The 24,378-nt window shown below is 41.5% G+C and overlaps 1 long non-coding RNA gene across 1 annotated transcript in view; it reads right to left on the bottom strand.

Moving 5' to 3' along the window:
* Window positions 1–7,162: 7,162 nt before the first annotated feature.
* LOC112622770 overlaps window positions 7,163–24,378 on the bottom strand; it is a 93,239-nt gene continuing 76,023 nt past the window's right edge. The window contains exons 3-4 of the long non-coding RNA XR_003119025.1: window positions 9,996–10,070; window positions 7,163–9,897 (exon numbers count right to left, since the gene is read on the bottom strand). This is a non-coding gene — a long non-coding RNA (uncharacterized LOC112622770). The remainder of the gene's footprint in view (window positions 9,898–9,995; window positions 10,071–24,378) is intronic.

Below are 24,378 nucleotides of genomic sequence, written 5' to 3'. Positions count from 1 at the left end.
ACTCAGTAGTAGAGTCTTATGATCTCTCTCTCCCTCCCTCCCTCCCTCTCACTGACTACAGTTTATTAATATAAATGTTGCTCCCAATTTGAGAAGTTCATTGAGGCATAATTTAGAATTAATAAGCTCAGGCAATAGTATACAATTAATGTACTTCCCAAGTTAGGCAGGAGTTTAATGTCACCTCATAAAACCAAGTATTTGTGATTATCGAAGTACCAGCTGTGAACTGATCAGGAACACAATAGGAATTTTGTTAATTATCATTACCCAGAGGAAAACAATTAGTTTCTTTGTAGGGAAAATGAAAACAAATGTTGGTATTTTCATTTTAATTTCAACCACTGAGGTTGATAAAACTCAGAATTGGTCTACCAGTTTTGGTCGTCCTATTTCTAAATATTATAAACTCATTAATGCATTAGCAGATTGCATGTTAATCTTCATGTCCATAAATTAATTGGAACACTAGTCACTGGATAATTGATACATTGTTTTTAGGGGGCATAAAGTAACCGCCAAATCCCAAAGTAAAAAGGGCGACTGAAACACCTTTGGAGAGAATGATGTAATCTAGCTTGTTTAAGACTTCAAAGGTTCATCAAAGTCTTCTTTAACCCATTATCCTTTCCTTTAAGCATGGCAAATAGACTTTCCTTCTCCCCCACACCTTGCAGATAAATCTCAAAATCATCAGATCAGAATAACAGGGAGTATTTCTTGGCCTCACTGAACAACTTGGGTTCAATTACAGCCTTCTCTTCTCTAGAGCCATCAGGCATGAGGACCCACTGTCCACTTGGGTTAGGAACCACACTGTCCATAGGGAATGTTACGTTTTGTTTGGAACAGAGTATGGTACTTCTGAAATATCGAAGACAGTGCTAGCCATTTGGGTAGCTCAAAAATGCAATAAGGGCTGGGCATAGTGGCTCACACTCTTAATCTCAGCACTTTGGGAGGCTGAGGCAGGAGGACCTCTTGAGCTCAGGAGTTCAAGATGAGCCTAGACAACATAGCAAGACCCTGTCTCCACAAAAAATATTTAAAAATTTTAAAAAATGAGCCAGGCATGATGGTGTGCATCTATAGTCCTGGCTACTTGGGAGGTGGAGGTTGGACGATCCCTTGAGCCCATGGTGTCAGGGCTGCAGTGAGCTATGTCTACACCACTGCAATCCAAACTGTGTGACACAGCAAGACTCTGTCTCTAAAAAAGAAAAACAAACAAGCTAGAAGACGTCAAATGATTTATTGTTTTTAACTTTTGGGAGCTTTTAGGAAGCCTACAGATTACAAAGTGCAGGCAGACACAAGCATTAAAAAACAAGAATATCAGGAATTCTGACCCCAGGGAAAGATAAGCAGTCACATCTTTGTGCTAGGATGTAGAACTCAAGCCTAAACCTACAAATCTTGATTTTACAAATCCATCTCATGTCATTTTCATGCCATTAGTTAAAGACATTTATGTGTCACTAAACGTCTTCCAACAGATCAGCTTTACCACATAGGTTCCAGTAAGAGGTTGGAAGAGAAAAGTATTTGAGTCCAATGTCTATATTTATGGCTTTAGGCGTTTACTTACATTCTTTGGGCCTCAGTTTCCTATCAGAAAAATGCAGATAAGAATAGCAACTTTGCCACAGTACTGTTTGAGGGATGAAGTGCAAAAAATGATCACTATACATCAGTATTCTCTTTGTGGAAACTGCCATTCTCTAATTACTTTAGGTTGTCAGTAGATGAACAAACCTGAACAACAAACCAATAGCCAAGGGTCCATGGAGAGAAATTATTGTTGCAATTGAGTGAAACAAGTTAGTGGTGTGATATATGTAATGACTGGCATCATTGCCATTGTGCTGCATACTAATTAGGTATAAATAATAAGCCACAGATATAAATGTCTGTAATTAGTATTGCTTTTACAGGAAAGTTCAATTTTTCATTTTTCTCTTCTCATTTTGTCCATTCTTCATATCTGTAATCAGCATCAATATCAGCAATTTTTCAAAATACAGCTTCACTGTAATCACTCATAGGAACAATCACCCACATTAAAAGATAGAGCCCCTTGCCCTTGAACCAAGATGTTTTAACTTCAGTGCTAGGTGTTTCAATTCATGGTTCAACTAGGAACCTTCTCCACTGGGGTTTGCAGTACTAGAGGTAGTAAAACATTTGGACCATGAGGTCACTTCTTCTCCATTAAGACAATGGAGGACTGTTCACAGCATACAGAAAAAGAGGAAGAAAGTCAATATCTGTGGAGGCACCCCCAGGTATATGGCACTGCTAGATGCTTTTCAATTTTGTATTTACATCTCTTACCACCCTCATAAGGTAACTATGACATTATCCCCCTCTTACATGTGAGCAAGTTATACCTAACAAATGTCAAATAACTTATCTAAGTCCCCAGATAGAAAGGGCAACACAAGAGTTGGAACTGAGATCTGCTCCACATAAAATCCTAGCCTGCTGTATTAGCAAGTGAGTCCAAGCAAAAGCCCTGAACTCAAAAGTATGTGGGTGTGTGGCCCAGGAGGGCAGAACCCAGGGAGACAGAGCTCTGAAACCTAGGAAGTGAGAGTTTTGAAAGAGATGAAGAGGATCAAGGATTAATCAAGGAAAGGGGAGAGGGGGAATTAAGTCAGTTCATGATCACTTTCACTATAAAAGTTTTGCTCTGGGAAAGGCAATGGGTGAGTTCAAGGTGTATCAGGTGGGCTTTAATAGTGGAAGCAGAGCCACCATGAGCATTATGATAAATCCATAAACGATTTACCACAGGAATCAGAGTTTACACAATTGTGGGAAAAGCAAGGAAAGGAAAGGAAAGGTCTGGAAGAGGGAGTCGGAGGATGGAAAAGTCAGGAAGCACTGACTCGGGTTGGCAAGACAACGCTTTCAGAGAGACTTAAGAAGTGAAGCACAGCCAACCTGTGAAGCAGGGCTGTGAGCAGGAGCTCAGAGAGACCTCAGGAGAGCGTTTGTCTTTGGCAGCTACTGCCTCTGTGGGTCTGAAATCAAGCATCTGGTGGTGGGCCTGTAGTCTGGTCAGGAGGTCCTGTAGTCTGGATGATGAGAGGACCACCATGTGGAGGACAGTGAGGATAAACTGTGACTCACCAGGTACCTCTGCATCTATTCATCTCTGTATCTGGTGTACTTCCAATAGTGTGTTTCCACTAAAGTTCCTCTCCTGACTAATGCTACAGGAAAGGGATTCTCCTACTGTATTTCCAAGCTTAATCAGGCTGTCAATAGGCATAATTCAAGACAAAGAGTGATGCAGGAAAATCAGTTAGGAAGCTATGTTATAAAAGTCCATGCACGATGTGACTAGTAGAGAGAGAAAAAATGATTTAAGAAACAGGAAAAAAAATGCAAGTGGATTTGGCAATTTACTAAACAAATATAAAGAATTTATTTTTAGGGTTAACCGTAGCTAAAATTAGAAATATCTCAATTGATAGATAAATTATAATTGGCAACAATGATTTACATGAGCCTACTAATAGTCCAATTCTAGCATTACCAAAGGATTTTAAACCTTTGATAATGTTTCCCATTGGGGAAACCTTTGCCTCTTGCAGCACATTGAACAGAAAAAGCCACTATTAAACTATAGTTTTTAAAATTTCAAATATGAAAATATTTTTTCATATGAAATGCTATCAAAACTTTATAAAAGTAAGAAAATTTCTTAGAGGTGATACGTGATATTACTCACCTACAACAGGTTTTCTTGTGAGTGTAAAAAAATTATGCTAGATTTTTAGCAGTGAAGATTCTTCCTGTGTTTGGAGGATTGAAGACCTATGACTCCAACAGACAAAAGAGTAAGATGTGCTTGGAATGCTTGCCTTCCAGAATATTTGAAGCAATTAAGCAATCTTGCTCCTATTTCCTCTAACTACTGAAAAATCAATCTCATAAGAATCCCTGTTGATCCCCAAATCCATCCAGCACAACTTATTGAGGCTCCCCTAGCTGACCCACAAAGTAAATAAGCCTTGAATGATACAAAAGAAAAGGGTCTTCTCTAGCTTTCTTAGGAAACAGAAAAACCAACAGCTTTTCAGGTAAATCCCGTGTAAGCATCAAATCTTTCTCTTCTAAGTGACACCAGAGGCACAACGGAAGGATCATTGGATTGAGAGTTTAGATGTCCAATGTTTCTTGTTTTGTCTCTGATACTAATTAGTTACTTTGTCTCACTGAGAATCTACTTTTTCTCATTAAAATGAGGGAACTAGGCCTTATAATCTTTACCTTTTTTTCTTTTTGTTATCTAAAATCTTTTGTGGTTTTTTTTGTTGTTGTTTTTTTGTTTTTTTGTTTTTTTGAGACAGAGTCTCACATCGTTGCCCAGGCTGGAGTGCAGTGGGTGCTCTCGGCTCACTGCAACCTCCACCTCCCAGGTTCAAGCAATTCTCCTACCTCAGCCTCCCTAGTAGCCGGGATTACAGGTGCCCGCTACCACACCCAGCTAATTATTTTTGTATTTTTAGTAGAGACAGGCTTTTGTCACTAAATCTAATAATGACCATACAGTAATAGGTTCAATAAGTTCCATCCACTCTCTGAGCAAAACATAATGCAGAAAGTTCTTGAAATCTTTGTCTACTGCTAGTCTGTCTACCAACCACATCCCTTAAAGTCTCCATATGGAACCATATTTTGGTTTAAAGTTGGACAGTTTCCTTTAGCCAGTCGTACTTTCTGGTCAGACATTTTATCAAGATCCCAAGACTCCTAACCATAAGCAACATCTCCTTTCATCTGTGGGTCCTCAGTAGTTACCTGCTTTTCTTGTAACATACCCTGTTTCACTTGAATGCCAGTAATAACCTTCTCAGATAGATATCAGGGGTGACATTATAGACATTTTCTAACAGAAGTTTCTGAGGGCCAAGGAAATTAAATGGTCAACCAATACTATTTGGATGTTTGTCAATATCAAGTCATCATGCCTCCAGACTCATAATCCTTTTCTTATAATTTGCTGAAGGGATTTTTAGATTATAATGTCTATTGGGGGCAACCATTTTGAGAGTTACAAACATTATATAAGATAATTAAAAACAAGATTCATAACACAGAGGTGCTTCATTTCTGTTCTCTGAAGCAAGCTATTGGCCAGTGGAACCCACTGACCACATGGTCAGCTTGCATCAGTGAAAACAGAACTACATCACTACACCTTGTCCAGAACTGCTATTGTGCAAGTTAACCAAATGTATGTAGTTCTATGTCCTGCACGGATGCAGGACTTTTCTTCTCGGTCACTTTGCAAGCTGGGGACTCCCAGCTTGCAACACCCTGCCCGGGCCTCACTCTGCCACACTGGCATGCCCCAGCTTACCTGTGTCATAGCTTGTAACCCCATTTGGTGATTCCTGAGCTTGTACTGCACCCAAGAAGAATGAGGATACACTGGACATTGAAGGGTGAGGAGGGCAGAGAATAATTGTATTGAGCAACAGGTAGAAAGGGGAAACAGTGGGTGATTACCTTATCCAAAGGCGGGAAAGTCCCCCATGTGGCTGGGTTGCAGGCTTTAAACCTTCTGCTTGAAGGTAGGGTTTCACCGGGTACCCACTCCTATCTGCCTAGGCATTTGGCTTCTCCTGTCTCTATCAGCACTAGAGATAGCAAATATAAGTGTCTTCACCAGTCAACCAAGCACTTTTAATTAGTTAGGTGAGCATGTTGTAAAACAACAGAAAATGAAGACTGTAGTGAACCAGATACTACCTACCCTTATCAGTTCCAGTGGACTGTTGCCGTATGGGAATGCAGGCCCAGGATTTCCAGATCTTCTCATTTTTCCAGAAAAACTAGTCTCATCTGTGAAATCTCTTGATTGTTAAATGTTGGAAACTGATTCCACTTTTTATTCTGTACAGGTTAAAAAAAGAAAAAAACAAACAAAAATACCCCACTATCCATGCCTGTAGGTCAGAGTAGGCCAGCAGATCACCAATATACAGTTTCTACTAAATACTAATGTTAATACAAGAAAAATATTTGCCTTATTGGTTTACAAGTTCCAGAACAGTGGAACCAAAACTAAGTTCTAAGTAATTAGCGTCAGGTAAAATAAGGCTATAGCACAATTATCATGGAGAGGATGAAGACCAAAGTCCTGAGTAAAGTATTTTCCTAAATTTCCATCCTTCACGCCTGTGATCCAGTCATATGCACTCACTTGCTCTTGAATAAACCATACACTCTGTCACTTCCAGGCCTTTGCACATGCAGGCCCTGGTGCCTAGATAACCTCCATACCTTCCTCTTGCTTTTATCAATCACCTTATCTTCATGCTCCAGATCCCAGGTCAAGTCTCATCTGTTCCAGCTAACAGAGAGCAACTCCACACCCTATCTGATGCTTTTGCAGTGCAAAGCTCTATGCTTTATCATTCACACAGTACTATTCTTGTCTGTTTTCTTGTATTTCTTCATGATGAATCCAGAAGCAACTTAAATGCAAAATCCCTGTTTTATTAGTATTTGTAGTCTTAACTTCTAAAACATTGTATGGAACATAGTTAGTGAACAATATTTCTTAAATGAATATATGTGAAATCATGTAATAAAGATATATTTTATAACCTTTCAGATAATTAATTTGAAAGATAAAAATATTATTTCAAGTAGGAAATGAGTAGCATTTCTATTTTCAGGTTACACAACTTCCTGAGAATAGTTTATATTTATTTTTAAAATTATAAGCAAAAGGCAGGTCCTTTCCATTTCTTCCTGACTTAAAAGTAGATATGATGGCTGGATTGATGGCAGCCATGTTGTAATCACAAGGAAAAGGCTTAGATAATTAACACAGATGTCAGACCTGACATAGTTAAGTCATTAAGCCAACTCCACCATCCAATAATGTCCGGGATTCGTTTTTGATAAAAATTAACTGGTGTTTTTTTTTTTAATTCTAAGCTAAGGTACTTTAAAGAGGGGCAGTATCTACTCAAGAAAAAAGCATCATTCTAGGAGGAAAGATTTATTCTGGTAAAGTGAAATAAAAAATTATAGCATATGTGAATTAATGAAGCTTCTTAGAAGAAAAAGCTGAGCTACATGAATTAAATTATTATTATTTACTATCTCTTCCAAACAAATGCACATACATACAAAGTTACTCACTAAATTGAAAGGATATTTTATTTCGGCAGAAAATAAGTAGCACTTAGAAACCAGGGTATTTGTACATAAAGCAAAGAATGGGCTATACAGTACACAAAAACAAGAAGGGAAAAATCCATACAATTACATTAACTGTTTTTTTCCAGTGGAACATAATGAATGCAAACATCTCCTTGGTTTCTTTCACACCATTACCTGTGAGGTTTTTAAAAATACACTTGAAGTGAACATTAGGACATTTTTAATATGCCAATGACTTCATTTTATTAATACTGCTTCCAAGTTATACAATCCCTAACTCAAGTTTCAGTTAGTATTTGCAAATGAAAGACAACCTAAATGGAGTTACGTTTTCTCTGTTCTTTTGAAAACAACTTTGTTAAACTGTTAAACCGACTAAGGCAGTGGTTTCTATTATTTTTCAATAATAGAAAAATATAAATTGCAAAAATATTAAAGTGTCTTTCTAGCAGAGTCCATAGGGTGAGTAAAAAGCATTATTCAAAGAGTCTGAATAAGGGAGGACATCGTCACTGGCTCCATCTTCTGTCTCAGAGACACCTCAGTCTTGAAATACTGGGTCAGTATTCTCAGAAGTGGAAGGACGTGTCAGGATAATCTGAAGTACCTTTGAGATAATCAGAGGCTGTCAACAAATGAGATGGACGGATTTTTGAAAGTAAGGAGGCTAGTGGAAAAATAAGCCGAATGCCAGGAATTGCCATAGAATATGAGTAATCAAGTCAATGTAGCTACAGACAAAGCTGTGACAAAAGCATGGATAAGACACGTGGCAAAGGTTTTAAGTGGCGGCATGAAAAAAATGGATGCAGTGAATCCAATTACGGCCAGTAAGCCAATAAAACAGTGTTAAACACTCTAAGAGTATCAGTCTAACTCTGATATTTTATTACCAACATATGACATGTGCATTATCTGTGCATCAGATGATAATAAGTGCTGGGGTTCACCTGTACATTAAAAGGCCTTGTAAGAATTTGCATAGATTTTGGTACACTATACAGGAGTCTAAAAACATTTTTTTTTCTTTCAAACTATACTCTTTAACAGTCACTAAAGCAAAATGATTTAATCAGAATCCCAAATGCTAACAAATGAGTGTGTTGTTTGCAAGCAGCATTTAGCAAGGCAGATTTCACGAAAGTGAAATCCTCATTAGTTTTGTATTATGAAATACAGACAAGAACCATAAAAGGTCAGAGGACAGATATTCAAATCTTTGCCAAAAAGCCTCTTCAAATTTAGCTATTCTATGGCCACTATACATTGCCGGGACTCACTGTTAAGAAGAAATCTTTAGATTTCTTCTAGAAATCTAAAGAGATCCCCATTCTGGACGGGGATCGTCCAGAATGCGAGATTAACATAACATTTTAAAACTGCAAAGAGTGGGAAAATAAGGTCACATTGGGAATGCAGTCCCAGCACATTGAGCTTTTACTATCTTGTAGTAAAATGTGCATATGTATGTTCTGTGTGCCTGGCATTTTATTCATTAAAAAAAGCATGCATAACAGAGATTAGAACCACAGTGGACCTAATCTATGCTATAAAGGAATAAACAGATGAAAGCCAATCTGGATGAGAAAATTCAGTGAGTCAGGCTCAGGAAATGAAAGCAAGTGTGTCTTATACTTTCTAACACACAACATGGCCAAATATTTATAGTCAAAGCTTGGTAGAGAGCTCTAGCAATTATTGCTTCTAGCCATTTAGGTCTCTGGTTTTGAAAGAACATTTTAGGATTACTGATTTTCCAGATAGTAGGAGGCAGTGTAAGAGACAATGTTTTCATCATAAAATGTGTAATGTTAAACTACAACAAATGTACTTATTTAATCTCTCATTTCTAACTTCAGAAAATCAGAGCAGCCTTCCTATTATTGTGGGTTAAATGAGGCTTTATCACAAACGTAAGTCATTTGAAGTCCATAGCTCCTTGAGTGATATGCATAACTAAAAGGACCTGAGAATCACAGACCTCAATCTCATGTCCGGATAATTGAGAATAAAATCTAAAAAATTGAGTTGCTAAACGTAGATTTACTTCCAAAAGCTTTAGTGATAAGCTTCTAGCTTTTTGAATATGTTTTGTGTATACTAGAAAGCCTGCATTTCCTTTCGTCATATCAAAACAATTTGACTGTTCTCTTTCCCGCGTGTTGCTACACTGTGAAAGAGTGTGGGATGTCCCTTTTCTCGAAGACCATGCTTTTCAAAAAGTGATCCAATGACCCCTTATGCAATCTTCACTGTGCTACTAGTTAAGCAGCTAAAATATGAAGGCCACACTCCCCACTTCTAAACGAAAATGTTTAATGATAGAGGTCAGGAATCTGCATTTTAACAAAGTTTGAGAACTGGTCCTAGGGAATGTGACCGCTCTACTATTTTTAGCTGTGACACTTAATTCAGATACTCCCATTAGGAGACTATCAAAATCTTTAGATAATATTTAATTTTAAAACTTATCTTTTATGAGGGTCCACTAACTTAATTCAGAGGGCTTACTTAATTCAGCTATTTATTGTTACATATATTGCCTTAAAAAGGATAAGGCTTAATTATATACAAAATTCAATATATGAGGCCGGGCGTGGTGGCTCATGCCTGTAATCCTAGCACTTTGGGAGGTCGAGGCGGGCAGATCTCTTGAGGTCAGGAGTTCGAAACCAGCCTGGCGAACATGATGAAACCCCATCTCTACTAAAAATACAAAAAAAAAAAAAAAATTAGCCAGGTGTGGTGGTGGGCACCTGTAATCCCAGCTACTTGGGAGGGTAAAGCATGATAACTGCTTGAACCCGGGAGGCAGAGGTTGCAGTGAGCCAAGATCATGCCATTGCACTCCAGCCTGGGCAACAAGAGCAAGACTCCATCTCAAAAACAAAAAAAGAGAATTCAGTTTATGATAAAGTTGGTATTGCAAATCACTAACGCAAAGATTGGCTTTTTATAAGTCATGCTGGACAACTGATTAGCCATTTGGAAAAAGATAAAATTAGATCAATTCTTCACACCATATACAAGAATAAATTCCAAATGAATCAAAGTGTAAAGAATAAAACTTTACAAGTACTAGGGGATAAAGATGGATGAATTCCTCTATAAGAAAAGCCTTTCCAACTGTGACTAAAAATTCAGATGTAATTAAAGAGTCAAGTGATAAACACTAAATGAAAATTAAAGTTTTACAAGGAAAAAAAATAAGCAAAATCAAATAACAAAGTACAAGCTACGATAAAATATTTGCGCTCTCTCTATACATATACATATTATATATGCCATATATAATATATAAAATAATATGTTATATATATTATTTTATCATTAATATAATATATTATGTATAATTATATAATATATTATATACTATATATTATTTATTAATATTATATATTACATAATTATACATATTATATATAATATATTATTAATATGCTATATATTATATATTATATATTAAATGTATTATATATAAATATATATAACACATATGACACATAGTCTATAATATATAATTATATATAATATATATTTATATAATATATTTAATATATAAAATATATTATATATCATGTATTATATAAAATATATTATATATTATGTATCATGTATTATATATAATATAATATAATATATAATGTTAATATATATTATATATAATATAATATAATTATATATTATATATCATGTATTATATATTATATATAATATAATACATGATATATAATATATGAATATATAATATGTTATATAATATATATAATATATAAGTGATATTGAATATCTCATAGATAAGGCATTAATATTCCTAATATAAAAACAAACTTTTACAAATTAAAGAAGAAAAATATCCTATAGACATATGGGCAAAAAATATAAGTAGACAACTCACAAAAAGATGTTTTAAATGGTCCTCAAGCATTTGAAAAGATGTTTCACTTCACTAATAATAGTAGACACAAGCTAAAACTACAATGAGATACCGCTTCTCACCTGTCCCATTGGGAAAAATCCAAAAGCGTAACAATACAGTTCATTGCTGAGGCTGTGAGGAAACAGGCACTTTCATACATTGCTGTTGGGGATCCAAAATGATTCAATCTCCATAGAAGAGGATTGGACAACAGCAACCAAAATTACATATGCATTTGTCCTTAAACCCAACCATCCCACTTCTAGGAATTTATTCTAAAGATAGTCTTACAACTACAAAAATATATATGCAGAAGTTCATTCATTGTGGCAGTAGTTTGTAATTGCAAATATTAAAATTGCCTATATGTCTAATCATAGGACATTGTTGAAAAAACTCTGGTACAAACACACAATAGATACTATGTCATGGTAAACATAGAATGAGAAAGCTCTCTATAGACTGACGTGGAATGATGGTCAAAAGATCTTATAAATGAAAAACCAAAGCACCAGAGACTGTATATAATACCACTATCTTTGTTTAGGAAAGAAGGAAAAATAAGAAAACATACATATATTTTATATTTACCAAAAATTCACCAGAATGAAAAGCCAGAAACAATTATTAATATGTTGGTTGCCTACAAATGGTGAAGATAATGAGAGTGCCATGGCTGTAGAAGGGAGGAATACTTTTCTGAGTATACCTTTCTGTAAGTTTTGACTTTTGAAAGCATGTTAATGCTTGACATATTCAAAACAATTAAGACAGCAAGGATAGGAAAGGGAGAAACTGAAACAATGAACCCAACTGTATTTCAAATGAATACTATAATTAAAATGGAGGGCAAAAAATAACTAATTTGAGTAACTTACAACAGTTTTGACTGCACATCCTACAGCCCTCAGTCTTGGACAGGGTAGGAAAATGGAAAAACTGGAAACTAGAGATCCTGAACTCTTTTGAGTAGCTTTACATTTTTGTAGATATGGGTGAAGTCATTCTGAAACTACTTTAGATATATTATTAGATTGAGCAAATGAGTAAATCTATTGATTTTAGAAGCCAAGACTCTCACTGTGAAAGAAATGTGTATGCAATTTTGTGTATGCAAAATGTACATGCAAATATGGAATGAGGGAAGGTAAAAAAGATGAAATTGGAAGTATTGGTGCTCCCTTATGATATCTAAAATATGCACATGTATGTGTATAAACATGTATATGTGCATATCGTGTACGTATGTGCATTTACATGTATGTAAGTATATGTATATGCATGCATATATCTCCTGGCTCCGTTCACTTAAAAAGGTATAGAAGCAGAGCTATTCCAGGAGCAAACAGCACAGCTAGTGCATGGATTTTTATCTCTAACACTATTCCCCACCAAAAGGAACAAGGGGTTCCTGGAGAAGTGACTGAAAGCAGGGCTGGGGAAGCGTGATAAACCTGGAACATTTTGTTATACCAGAGGTAAGGATGTGCTCCAAAGAATAATGGACATATGGCACAGGCACACCTAGTCAGCTTGAAAGGATCCAACTGGCCAAATCTGGGATAATCCACCACCAAGCTAAATAAGGATAATAATTATACACCACTTGGGGGAAAGTGGGGTAGAAAACAGAAATCCATGAGTTCATACAGATAATACACACTGCTATGGTGTGAATATATGTATCGCCCCAAAATTTATGTGTTGAAACCTAACCACTAGAGTAATGGTATTAAGAGGTGGGATCTTTGGGAAGTGATTAGGAATTAATATCCTTATAAAAGGGGCCTGAGGGAGTTCGTTCACTCTTTCCACCACGTGAGGATAGAGAGAAAGCACCATGTATAAGGAAAGAGCCCTTACAAGACACCAAATCTGCTGGTGCCTTGACCTTTAACTTCCCAGCCTCCAGAACTGTGAGTAATAAATGTCTACTATATATAGACTACCCAGTCTAAGATATTTTGTTACAGCAGCTGGGACAGACTAAGACACATTCATCCATACATGAGGAATAGACACAGTCCTTGGTTAAACTAGAAAGTCACATGCTGACTGGTAAACATGGAGGGAGTGCTGAAGTGATCCTCATCATTTTGTTACCATCACAGCAAAGACTGGTTCAGGTAAGAATCCCAATAGATGCTAAATCTGAGGGGAAATTGTAATGAGGAGCAGGATATTTGCATGGTCTTAAAGTGTCTCTCCTCAAACTCATTATTTGCAAGGGAGAAAATGGTAACTATTTACTGTTGGAGAAATAGGACAACACTCCTACTGTGTGAGGAAAACTAGCGTCACCAGGGAGGGGCAGACAGACATTGTGTGCCTCCAGATATGGCTGCCTGAGAAGCACACAGTGTCACATATGCAATATCCTGGTCAGGAATGTAGAACCTGAATCTAATGATGAGGAAACATCAGACAAATTCAGAATACAGAAACTCCTGTATATAGAAAGTAGGGGGACTCTGTCTTCAAATCTGTCACTGTCACAAAAGGAAAAAAAAAAATTTAAAAAGGCTGTGGCAATGTTTCAAAGATTAAAGAAACATGACAACTAAGTGCAGTATCTGTCCCGAGACTGGATCTAGTACTGGAGGAAAAGGAAGCCATAACAAACATTGAGCCAATGAGACAATTGAAATACAAATTAAACTATTAATGTTATATTTACCGAAATTGAGGACTTCCCTGTGGTTATTTATGAGAATATACCTATATATAAAAAATAATATTTAGGGATAAAAGACCATGCTATGTAAAACTTATTCTCAAATTCTTTAGTAAAAACAAAATATTTTATGGTATATGCACAATATTATACATGTATGTATATATGTGTGTGCAGATATACATTATGCACATATATATGCATATGTGGAGAAAGAAAGAAACAGAACGGAGAGTGCACAAATGATTAGGCAAATTGACTAAAATGTTGACAATAGAAGCTGGGTAAAGGGTTAACTGATGTTCTTTCTACTATTCCTATTCGAGTAACTTCTATAAGTTTGAAACTGTTTCCAAATAAAAAGTCAAAAATATACATAGGCCTTTGTATTAGTCCGTTTTCACACAGCTATAAAGAATACCTGAGACTGTGTAATTTATAAACTGACTGACAGCTCTGCATGTCTGGGGAGGCCTCAGGAAAGTCATGGCAGAAGACAAAGGGGAAGCAAACTTACAGAAGAGAGAAAAGAGCAGGGGAAACCACCACTTATAAAACCATCAGATCTCATGAGAACTCACTCACTATCATGAGAACAGCATAGGGGAAACTGCCCCCATGATCCAGTCACCTCCCACCTGGTCCCTCTCTTGACAAATGGGGATTTCAATTCAAGATGAGATTTGGAGTGGGGACACAGAGCCGGACCATATCAGCCTTCAAGAAATGTTTGATGTCTTACTAGTAAATTTCATGATATGTAAAGCATAAAGAAAAAACAAAAAACAGTGTATGGCAAAATATGTATTTATGCATTTTAAATGTTCATCTCTCAGTTGACTCATCTAAAGGTAGATAGAATGAACAGAAGGAAAAGATTTGAGTATGTAATTGGATTAGAAGATAAAGGTCAGACTATCAGGAGTAGTAAAATTAAAGTTGATGGAAAGTGTTGTCTTACCAACCTATAGGGAGGAAAAGAAAAAGTGCTTATGTCTCAGAAGCATTCATTCAACTCCAGAGGACCAAGTCCACCAGTAAGAGTCACCTTTCCAAAGGATTACATTCATAAATTCAGTTTTTTTTCTTACATTTCAAATTGTTGACAAGTAAAACCCAAGATAATGATGCACCTTTGAGCCCTCACATAATCTCTTTTTTATTGTCAGTATTTTACTTCTGCGAAGAGTCACAAATATCTGATAAACACATTCTGAAGGAGATCATAAATACAGATAGCACTGGGGTCTCTTTACAATTTCTTAATGACTCCTCTGGACATTAGTGTGATACATCAAGAGAAAAATTAAGAGACTAAATTCAAGTTTTATGACAAAATGAGAACATTCTCAATGGGAATTTAAAACTAAGCCTTGATACTCAAAGCATAAATAAATGAAAAACAATCAGAAGAAAATCTTCTCCAAACTGCCTTGCTTATCCCCAGGTGAGGTGGTAAGAACACTTTCCCTGAGATTTGGTAGCTGCTAAAAAATTGTATCCTTTTTCTCCCTGCTCTACTATCTTTTAGAAAGGATAAGTCTGAACAATAACATTTATCTTATATAAAATGCTAGGAGTTAAATATGGATTAAGTCCACTTAAGACCTCTTAAAAAACCACAAACACTTTTAAGTGACCATGACTATAAGAAGTCTTTCTTTTTCTGGTAGATATTAAAAAACAAAAACAAACAAAAAAGGAACTAAAAAGGAACAATCATGCAAACAGGTAAATGAAACCCAGAGAAACCGGATGAAAGAATGACCAGCAGAGATGAAAGCTAATAGCAGCATAAAGAAGAAAACCCTTTAAAAGGTCAGAGAGTGAAATGAAAAAAGGAAAAAAAAAAAAAAACAAGTGTTAGTTCAAGACAGGCCAGCTGGAAGCAAATGTTTTTGGATTTTTTTACTACAGACTTAAAAAACAGCCCAGCCAATGCATGATGGAAGCCACTAATTTTAAAGCCAATATATTTTGTTTAGGAGATGCTGTGAGAACCCAGTGTCCAACAAAGGAAATATTTGCATGGCCAATTTGAGTATACCTAAAGGGACGTCACTTAGCTTAAACCTCCCACTGTGAGGTTCAACAAATTGACTGGAAGCGTATCTGAATTAAAAATAGAGAGTTCTGAGAATACCCCATCAGTGGCATTGTGAGAAAATATTATCGACTGTTTTGAATTATCACCAAGGGAAAGCATAATTTCATTTTGTAAGAAGTTTGTAATTTTTTCTACTATGAGATGAAATCTAAGAACTATATTAGGAGCAAGCAAAATAGCTCTCACAATTTACTGAGTAAAACCTAAACAATATTTATATGATAAAAGTATTTATATATTTTTTTTATTTTTTGTTTGTATGTTTGTTTGAGACGGAGTCTCGCTTCGTCGCCCAGGCTGGAGTGCAGTGGCGCGATCTCGGCTCACTGCAAGCTCCGCCTCCCGGGTTCACACCATTCTCCCGCCTCAGTCTCCAGAGTAGCTGGGACTACAGGCACCCGCCACCACTCCTGGCTAATTTTTTGTATTTTTAGTAGAGACGGAGTTTCACTGTGTTAGGCGGGATGGTCTCAATCTCCTGAACTCATGATCTGCTCACCTCAGCCTCCCAAAGTGCTGGGATTACAGGCGTGAGCCAACATGCCCGTCCAAAAGTATATCTGTGTATTATTAATAGGAGTCGTTAAACCTAAAAATGAAGACCAACTCTTTTTCATAATGTTTTCTTATTTTTTTAAGGTGTCTACTTTCACAAAATTTTCCAGAATTCATATATTTGGTTTTTCGTCATTCTCCAATACTGAAAACTGACTCATGCTTCAATCTTTTTAAATGTAACTTTCTTTCTTCTAGGAGATGGTCCTAATAAGAATGCTTCTTGAAATATAGACGAGAACAAGATGTTATCTTAGTTCTAACACTCATGCAAAATCCAGTCCCTGTGAGATCCAGGATATCATCCCTCGGGCTCATATTAAAAAACAGTTCTAAATCTGACTTGGGCTGAATCGTTGCTTTGTGTGTCTATATCTTTTAAATTATAAACTTTCCAGATTTTATGTAACCCAATGTGTTGCATATGAATATTACTTTCTAGGTTACATCTAGCATGTGTTCAACCTCAGTACTCAAATTAAATTTACCACCATGATGGATTAGTCACTCATTAACTCTGCTCGTTACCTCTGCAGCACCTTCAAGGTGAAATCACTTATTCCTTCAGATTTTTTTTTCCCTGATCCAATTCATTAGATTCCATACTACCTACAACCTACCCAACTAGGTAGTTAAAGGGTGAAGTCCAGATACACATCTGGAAACATTTCTGGGGCAACAGGGTAGAGGCTAGTGCCCTAGGGATGAGTGCCCTACACTCACCTCTCCACTCTATCCATCCCTCTCCTGCTCCCCCACAACACCATCCCTCATACCCGATGCAAGAAATCCCAAGAGAGGAAACCTTGACCATGCCCACAACAAGGGCAAGGCAATGTTTTGGTATTTTGAGACTAGCTAGGAAGGTTGATGGAACTGCAAAGCATAATTACATACATGGGAAAACATTCTGGGTGATTATTAATTAATCAGGAACTCGGTGTGAAAACCTTCAGAACATGAGTTTTTGGAGCCTCATAAATCAAGAAATCAGGAACCTTTTCTTCCCACTGTAAAAAGTGGTTAAGTGGGCTATGTTAAGAGTCAACTTACTATATAACTAACCACTTTTACAGTATTAATACTAGATAATTTTTCTTTCATGAGACTGTAAAAGAACTTATAAATGTAATTCTATAGAAGGAAAAGATTTCTCTTCTATAGAAATTATTGAAAAGGTAAGTTATCTGAAAAGGCTTTTAGGCATTTACTTCATGGGACCAATTAGTTCTTTTTCTACTGTTTTCCAAGCAGAAAAGATAGATTGATTGTTGCAGAGTTTCCTAAAAGCAGATACGAAGATGGATTTTGGATCAACAACTGTGAAGGGTAGGAAACAAAGATGGATTCGACAAAGGAAAAAGAAAGATTGCCATGCGGGCCCAAGAAGCCTGAGGCAACCCGACTGGGAGCTCAGAAGTGTAGGATCCAACAGAGATGGCCCCTTTAGGCAAAAGTGGCTGGACAGCTATTCCTCTTTCCGTCTCAGTCAATGGAGGTGGGCTGCTCGGGCTGAGGGCGAAAGAGCAGGTGTCTCTCTGCAGCTGAAGCAGACACAGAAGGCTATGAAGACTATTGGCTGCCTGGTGCCTGCACCCCCCACAGCTAGCCAGCAAGCCCATCCTTGAAGCAGAATCCAGCAACACACCTTCGTGTCTACGGCAGTGGTATTAACCAATTAGATCAGGGTGCTACTTAGTTGCCTCTCTTAAAGGCACTTGCAGGCTCTGATTTATAGAGACATGTCATTTAACAAAAAACATTTAACATTTGTAAACCAATTTTTAAAACCCAGGGAAAGTAATTCATGGGGAGGCCTGCCTTGAGTTTGTCCACATGTTTGTTAAGCCTAGTTTCTTCAGCCAAGGTTGGCAAGCATTTTCTCTGGAAAAACTACCATCACATCTGTTCCTTACCCTAAAGCTCTGCAGCTTGCTCGGGTTTGGTGATCCCCATAGCGAATGGCAGAAATCATCTGGAGGAGTGTCCGTCTTTAAACATCTTCAAGAACTACAGAAACACAAACCAGAGTGATTTCTGGCTTGCTTATCAGCCCCTGGGCATAGACCAACATGGACAAGTGCTTTCCGGTTGATTATGTAAACAAGCTCCGTAGGCCCCTCTCAAGCATCGCTGCCACGGCTGCCTAAGGAGAAACAACACTGTGAAGCAACATGCATAACAACCCCTCCTCAATCAAGCTGTCCCTAGGAGTTTCTTTCTTTCTCTAGCATAATCATCGTTCTCATCCAGCTATGGCAGGCACTTTGCTACGTTGCCATGGGGATTACACTGAAGATAATCACTTGTGAACATTTGCAGATCCTGACAACCCACTGGGGCCTGATGTTGCTTTACCCCCTCAATCGGAACATGCTCATTGAAGACTCAGCCACTTGGCTCTTGATTTTAATCCTAATGCTGACCCTCTTCCTCACAGCTGTGAGTCTTTGAACAAATCTTTTCCAAACCTGTTTCCTTAGCTGAAAATGGGGTGGGAGAATGTGTGGTTGGTACAGATGATGGCTAACTCCAAAATTCCAGGGGCTACAATACTACTACACACATCCAAGGGACACTTCTCTATCATGACTCTATTATCAGGCAGTTTAAAAAATTTCAAAGCACCTATTAAATGATGCGCAGATGCCCAGCAATAATAAAATTATATCCCAATGCAATCGTTGGGTTTCTTAACTAGAGAATTATCAGTATACAACTCAGGTGGTGGGGTGGTATGAGATTGAGATAGCCTACTTTCTTTTTAAATCAACCCAGAGTTTGCTTAAAACAAACAAGAACAAAAACGCTCCTCTGAGTGTGTGCTCGTCTGAGTGTGTGCTCCTCTGAGTGTGAATTCCTCTGAGAGAGCGCTCCCCTGGGTGTGCACTCGTCTGAGTGTGAGCTTGTATGAGTGTGCGCTCCACTGATTGTGAGCTCCTCTGAGTATGTGTTCATCTGAGTGTGAGCTCCTCTGAGTGTGCGCTCCTCTGAGTGTGAGCTCCTCTGAGTGTGTGCTCGTCTGAGTGTGCGCTCATCTGAGAGTGTGCTCCTCTGAGTGTGCGCTTGTCTGAGTGTGCATTCCTCTGAGTGTGATCTCCTCTGAGTGTGTCCTCCTCTGAGTGCGTGCTGCCATGAGTGCATGATCGTCTGAATGTGCGCTCCCCTGAGTGTGCACTCCCCTGAGTGTGCGCTCCCCTGAGTGTGTGCTCCTCTGAGTGTGCGCTCCTCTGAGTGAACGCTCCCCTGAGTGCACACTCATCTAAGTGTGTGCTCTCCTGAGTGTGCACTCCCCTGAGTGTGCATTCTCCTGAGTGCATTCTTCCCTAAATGTGTGCTCCCCTGAGTGCACGCTCGTCTGAGTGCGTGCTCCCCTGAGTGCACGCTCCACTGAGTGCACGCTCGTCTGAGCGTGCACTCCTCTGAGTTTGCGCTTGTCTGTGTGAGTTCCTCTGAGTATGCGCTCATCTGAGTGTGCGCTCCTCTGAGTGCATGCTCCCCAGAGTGCACACAAGTCTGAGTGTGCGCTCCCCTGAGTGTGCACTCCCCTGAGTGTGCGCTCCTCTGAGTGTGCGCTCTTCTGAGTGCGTGCTCCTCTGAGTGCACGCTCATCTAAGTGTGTGATCCCGTGAGTGTGCACTCCCCTGAGTGCGCGCTGCCCTGAGTGCGTGCACCCATGAGTGCATGCACATCTGAGTGCACGCTCCCCTTAGTGCGCGCTCATCTCAGTGTGTGCTCCCCTGAGTGCGCGCTCGTCTCAGTGTGCGCTCCCCTGAGTGTGCGCTCCCCTGAGTGCGTGCCTCTGAGTGTGTGCTCATCTGAGTGTGAGCTCCTATGAGTGTGCACTCCTCTGAGTGTGAGCTCCTCAGAGTGTGTGCTCCTCTGAGTGTGTGCTTGTCTGAGTATGTGCTCCTGTGACTGTGATCCCCCTGAGTGTGCGCTCCTCTGAGTGTGTGCTCCCCTGAGTGCACGCTCATCTGAGTGTGTGCTCCCCTGAGTGTGCACTTCCCTAAGTGCGTGCTCCTCTGAGTGCACGCTCCCCTGAGTGCATGCTCCCCTGAGTACACGCTCCCCTGAGTGCGTCCTCCCATGAGTGCACGCTCTTCTGAGTGCACGCTTGTTTGAGTGTGCACTCGTCTGAGAGTGTGCCCCTCTGAGTGTACACTCGTCTGAGTGTGTGCTCCTCTGAGTGTGATCTCCACTGACTGTGTGCTTATCTGAGTGTGTGCTCCCATGAGTATGTGCTCCCCTGAGTGCACGCTCTTCTGAGTGTGCACCCCTTGAGTGTGCAATCCCCTGATTGCACGCTCCCCTGAGTGAGCGCTCCCCTGAGTGTGAGCTCCTCTGAGTGTGCACTCGTCTGAGTGTGCACTCCCCTGAGTGTGCACTCCTCTGAGTGTGAGCTCCTCTGGGTGTACAGTCATCTGTGTGAGCTCCTCTGTGTGCTCCCCTGAGTGTGCACTCCCCTGAGTGTGAGCTCCTCTGAGTGTGAGCTCCTCTGAGTGTGCACTCGTCTGGGTGAGCTCCTCTGTGTGCTCATCTGAGTGTGAGCTCATCTGAGAGTGTGCTCTGAGTGTGAGCTCCTCTGAGTGTGCACTCGTCTGTGTGAGCTCCTCTGAGTGTGCACTCCCCTGAGTGCATGCTCCCCTGAGTGTGAGCTCCTCTGAGTGTGCACTCGTCTGTGTAAACTCCTCTGAGTGTGCGCTTGTCTGAGTGTGCACTCGTCTGAGAGTGTGCTCCTCTGAGTGTACACTCGTCTGAGTGTGTGCTTCTCTGAGTGTGATCTCCTCTGAGTGTGCACTCCCCTGGATGTGTGCTTGTCTGAGTGTGAGCTCCTATGAGTGTGAGCTCCCCTGAGTGTGCACTCCTCTGAGTGTGAGCTCCTCTCAGTGTGCACTCGTCTGGGTGAGCTCCTCTGTGTGCTCGTCTGAGTGTGCGCTCGCCTGAGAGTGTGCCCTTCTGAGTGTGCGTTCATCTGAGCATGCGCTGTGAGTGTCATCTCCTCTGAGTGTGCGCTCATATGAGTGCATGCTCCACTGAGTGCATGCTTGTCTGAGTGTGTGCTGCGCTAAGTGTTCACTCCCCTGAGTGTGCGCTCCCCTGAATGTGTGCTTGTCTGAGTGTGAGCTCCTATGTGTGTGTGCTCCTCTGAGTGTGAGTTCCTCTGGGTGTGCACTCGTCTGTGTGAGCTCCTCTGTGCACTACCCTGAGTGTGCGCTCCCCTGAGAGTGCGCTCCCCTGAATGCGCGCTCCCCTGAGTGCGCGCTCGTCTGAGTGCGCGCTCCCCTGTGTGCACTCCCCTGAGTGCGCGCCTCTGAGCATGTGCTCGTCTGAGTGTGAGCTCCTATGAGTGTGGTCTCCTCTGAGTGTGAGCTCCTCTGAGTGTGTGTTTCTCTGAGTGTGTGCTCCTCTGAGTGTGCTCCTGTGTGATCCCGAGTGTGCGCTCATCTGAGTGCGTGCTCCCCTGAGTGCACCCTGGTCTGAGTGTGCGCTCCTCTGAGTGTGAGCTCCTCTGGTGTACACTCATCTGTGTGAGCTCCTCTGAGTGTGTGCTCGTCTGAGTGTGCACTCATCTGAGTGTGCATTGTGAGTGTGATATCTGAGTGTGCGCTCATCTGAGTATGTGCTCCCCTGAGTACACGGTCCCCTGAGTGTGCGCTCCCCTGAGTTGCGCTCCCCTAGGTGCACCATCCTCTGAGTGTGAGCTCCTCTGAATGTGCGCTCGTCTGAGTGTGCGCTCGTCTGAGAGTGTGCTCTTCTCAGTGTACACGCAACTGAGTGTGCGCTCCTGTGAGTGTGATCTCCTCTGAGTGTGGGCTCATCTGACTGCTTGCTCCCCGACGTGCACACTCGTTTGAGGGCACACTCCCCTGAGTGTGCGCTTGTCTGAGTGTGCGCTCCCCTGAGTGTGTGCTCCCCAGAGAGTGCACTCCCCTGAGTGTGCGCTCCTCTGAGTGTGTGCTCCTCTGAGTGCGTGCTCCCCTGAGTGCATGCTCCTCTGAGTATGCACTCCCCTGAGCGTGCAATCCCCTGATTGCACTCTCCCCTGAGTGCACACTCCTCTGAGTGTTAGCTCCTCTGAGTGTGCACTCCCCTGAGTGTGCACTCGTCTGAGTGCGTGCTCCCCGAGTGCGTGCTCATCTGAGTGTGCGCTCCCCTGAGTGTGTGCTCCTCTGGGTGTGAACTCTTCTGCGTATGCACTCGTCTATGTGAGCTCTTCTGTGTGCTCCCCCGAGTGAGCGCTCCCCTGAGTCCACGCTCCCCTGAATGTGTGCTCCCCTGGATGCACGCTCCCCTGAGTGTATGCTCGTCTGAGTGGTGTGTGTTCCCCTGAGTGTGCGCTCCCCTGAGTGTGTGCTCCCCTCAGTGTGCGCTCCTCTGAATGTGAGCTCCTCTGAGTGTGTTCTCCTCTGAGTGTGCACTCGTCTGAGTGTGCGCTCTTATGAGTGTGATCCTCTCTGAGTGCACGTTCCCCTGAGTGCGCGCTCGTCTGACTGTGCGTGCCTCTGAGCGCACACTCATCTGAATGAGCGCTCCCTTTGGTGCGCGCTCATCTGAGTGTGCGCTCCCCTTAGTGTGTGCTCCCCTGAGTGCGTGCCTCTGAGTGTGTGCTCATCTGAGTGTGTGCTCATCTGACTGTGCGCTCCTGTGAGTGTGATCCCCTCTGAGTGTGCGCTCATCTGAGTGTGTGCTCCCCTGAGTGTGCACTCGTCTGAGTGTGCGCTCCCCTGAGTGTGCGCTCCTCTGAGAGTGCGCTCCCCGGAGTGCATGCTCCTCTGAGTGCATGCTCCCCTGAGTGCGCGCTTCTCGGAGTGTACGCTCCCCTGAGTGTGCACTCCTCTGAGTGTGAGCTTCTCCGGGAGTGCACTCGTCTGTGTGCACTCCCCTGAGTGCGCACTCCCCTGAGTGTGCGCTCCCCTGAGTGTGCGCTCCCCTGAGTGTGAGCCTCTCTGAGTGTGCGCTCCTCTGAGTGTGAACACCTCTGAGTGTGCACTCGTCTTCGTGAGCTCCTCTGTGTGTGCGCTTGTCTGAGTGTGTGCTCGTCTGAGAGTGTGCTCCTCTGAGTGTGATCTCCGTTGACTGTGCGCTCATCTGAGTGCATTCTCCCCTGAGCGCAGGCTCATCAGAGGGTGCGCTCCCCTGAGTGTGCACCCCCTTGGGTGTGTGCTCCTCTGAGTGTGTGCTCCTCTGAGTGTGTGCTCCCCTGAGTGCATGCTCGTCTGAGTGTGTGCTCCCCTGAGTGTGCAGTGCCCTGATTGCGTGCTCCCCTGAGTGTGCACTCCCCTACGTGTGAGCTTCTCTGAGTGTGCGCTTGTCTGAGTGTGAGTGCCTCTGAGCGTGTGCTCCCTTGAGTGCATGGCCCCTGAGGGCACGCTCCACTGAGTGTGTGCTCGGAGTGTGCGCTCCCCTGAGTGCATGCTCCCCAGAGTGCACACTCCCCTGAGGGTGCGTGCCCCTCAGTGTGCGCTCCTCTGAGTGTGAGATCCTCTGGATGTGCACTCGTCTGTGTGAGCTCCTCTGTGCGCTCCCCTGAGTGTGCTCTCCCCTGAGTGTGCACTCCCCTGAATGTGCGCTCCCCTGAGTGCGTGCTCCCCTGTGTACTCCCCTGAGTGTGAGCTCCTCTGAGTGTGCACTCGTCTGTGTGAGCTCCTCTGAGTGTGTTCTTATCTGAGTGTGCACTCGTCTGAGAGTGTGCTCCTCTGAGTGTACGATCGTGTGAGTGTGTGCTCCTCAGAGTATGATCTCCTCTGAGTGTGTGCTCCCCTGGATGTGCTCTCGGCTGAGTGTGAGCTCCCCTGAGTGCGCGCTCCTCTGAGTGTGAGCTCCTCTTAGTGTGTGTTCATCTGAGTGTGAGCTCCTCTGAATGTGCGCTCCTCTGAATGTGAGCTCCTCTGAGTGTGCACTCGTCTGGGTGAACTAGTCTGTGTGCTC

The sequence above is a fragment of the Theropithecus gelada genome, chromosome 4 (assembly GCF_003255815.1).
Source record: "Theropithecus gelada isolate Dixy chromosome 4, Tgel_1.0, whole genome shotgun sequence".
NCBI classification, from domain to species: domain Eukaryota; kingdom Metazoa; phylum Chordata; class Mammalia; order Primates; family Cercopithecidae; genus Theropithecus; species Theropithecus gelada.
The sequence above is the reverse complement of the archived record's forward strand: the minus strand, read 5'-3'. Positions and strand labels throughout refer to the sequence as shown.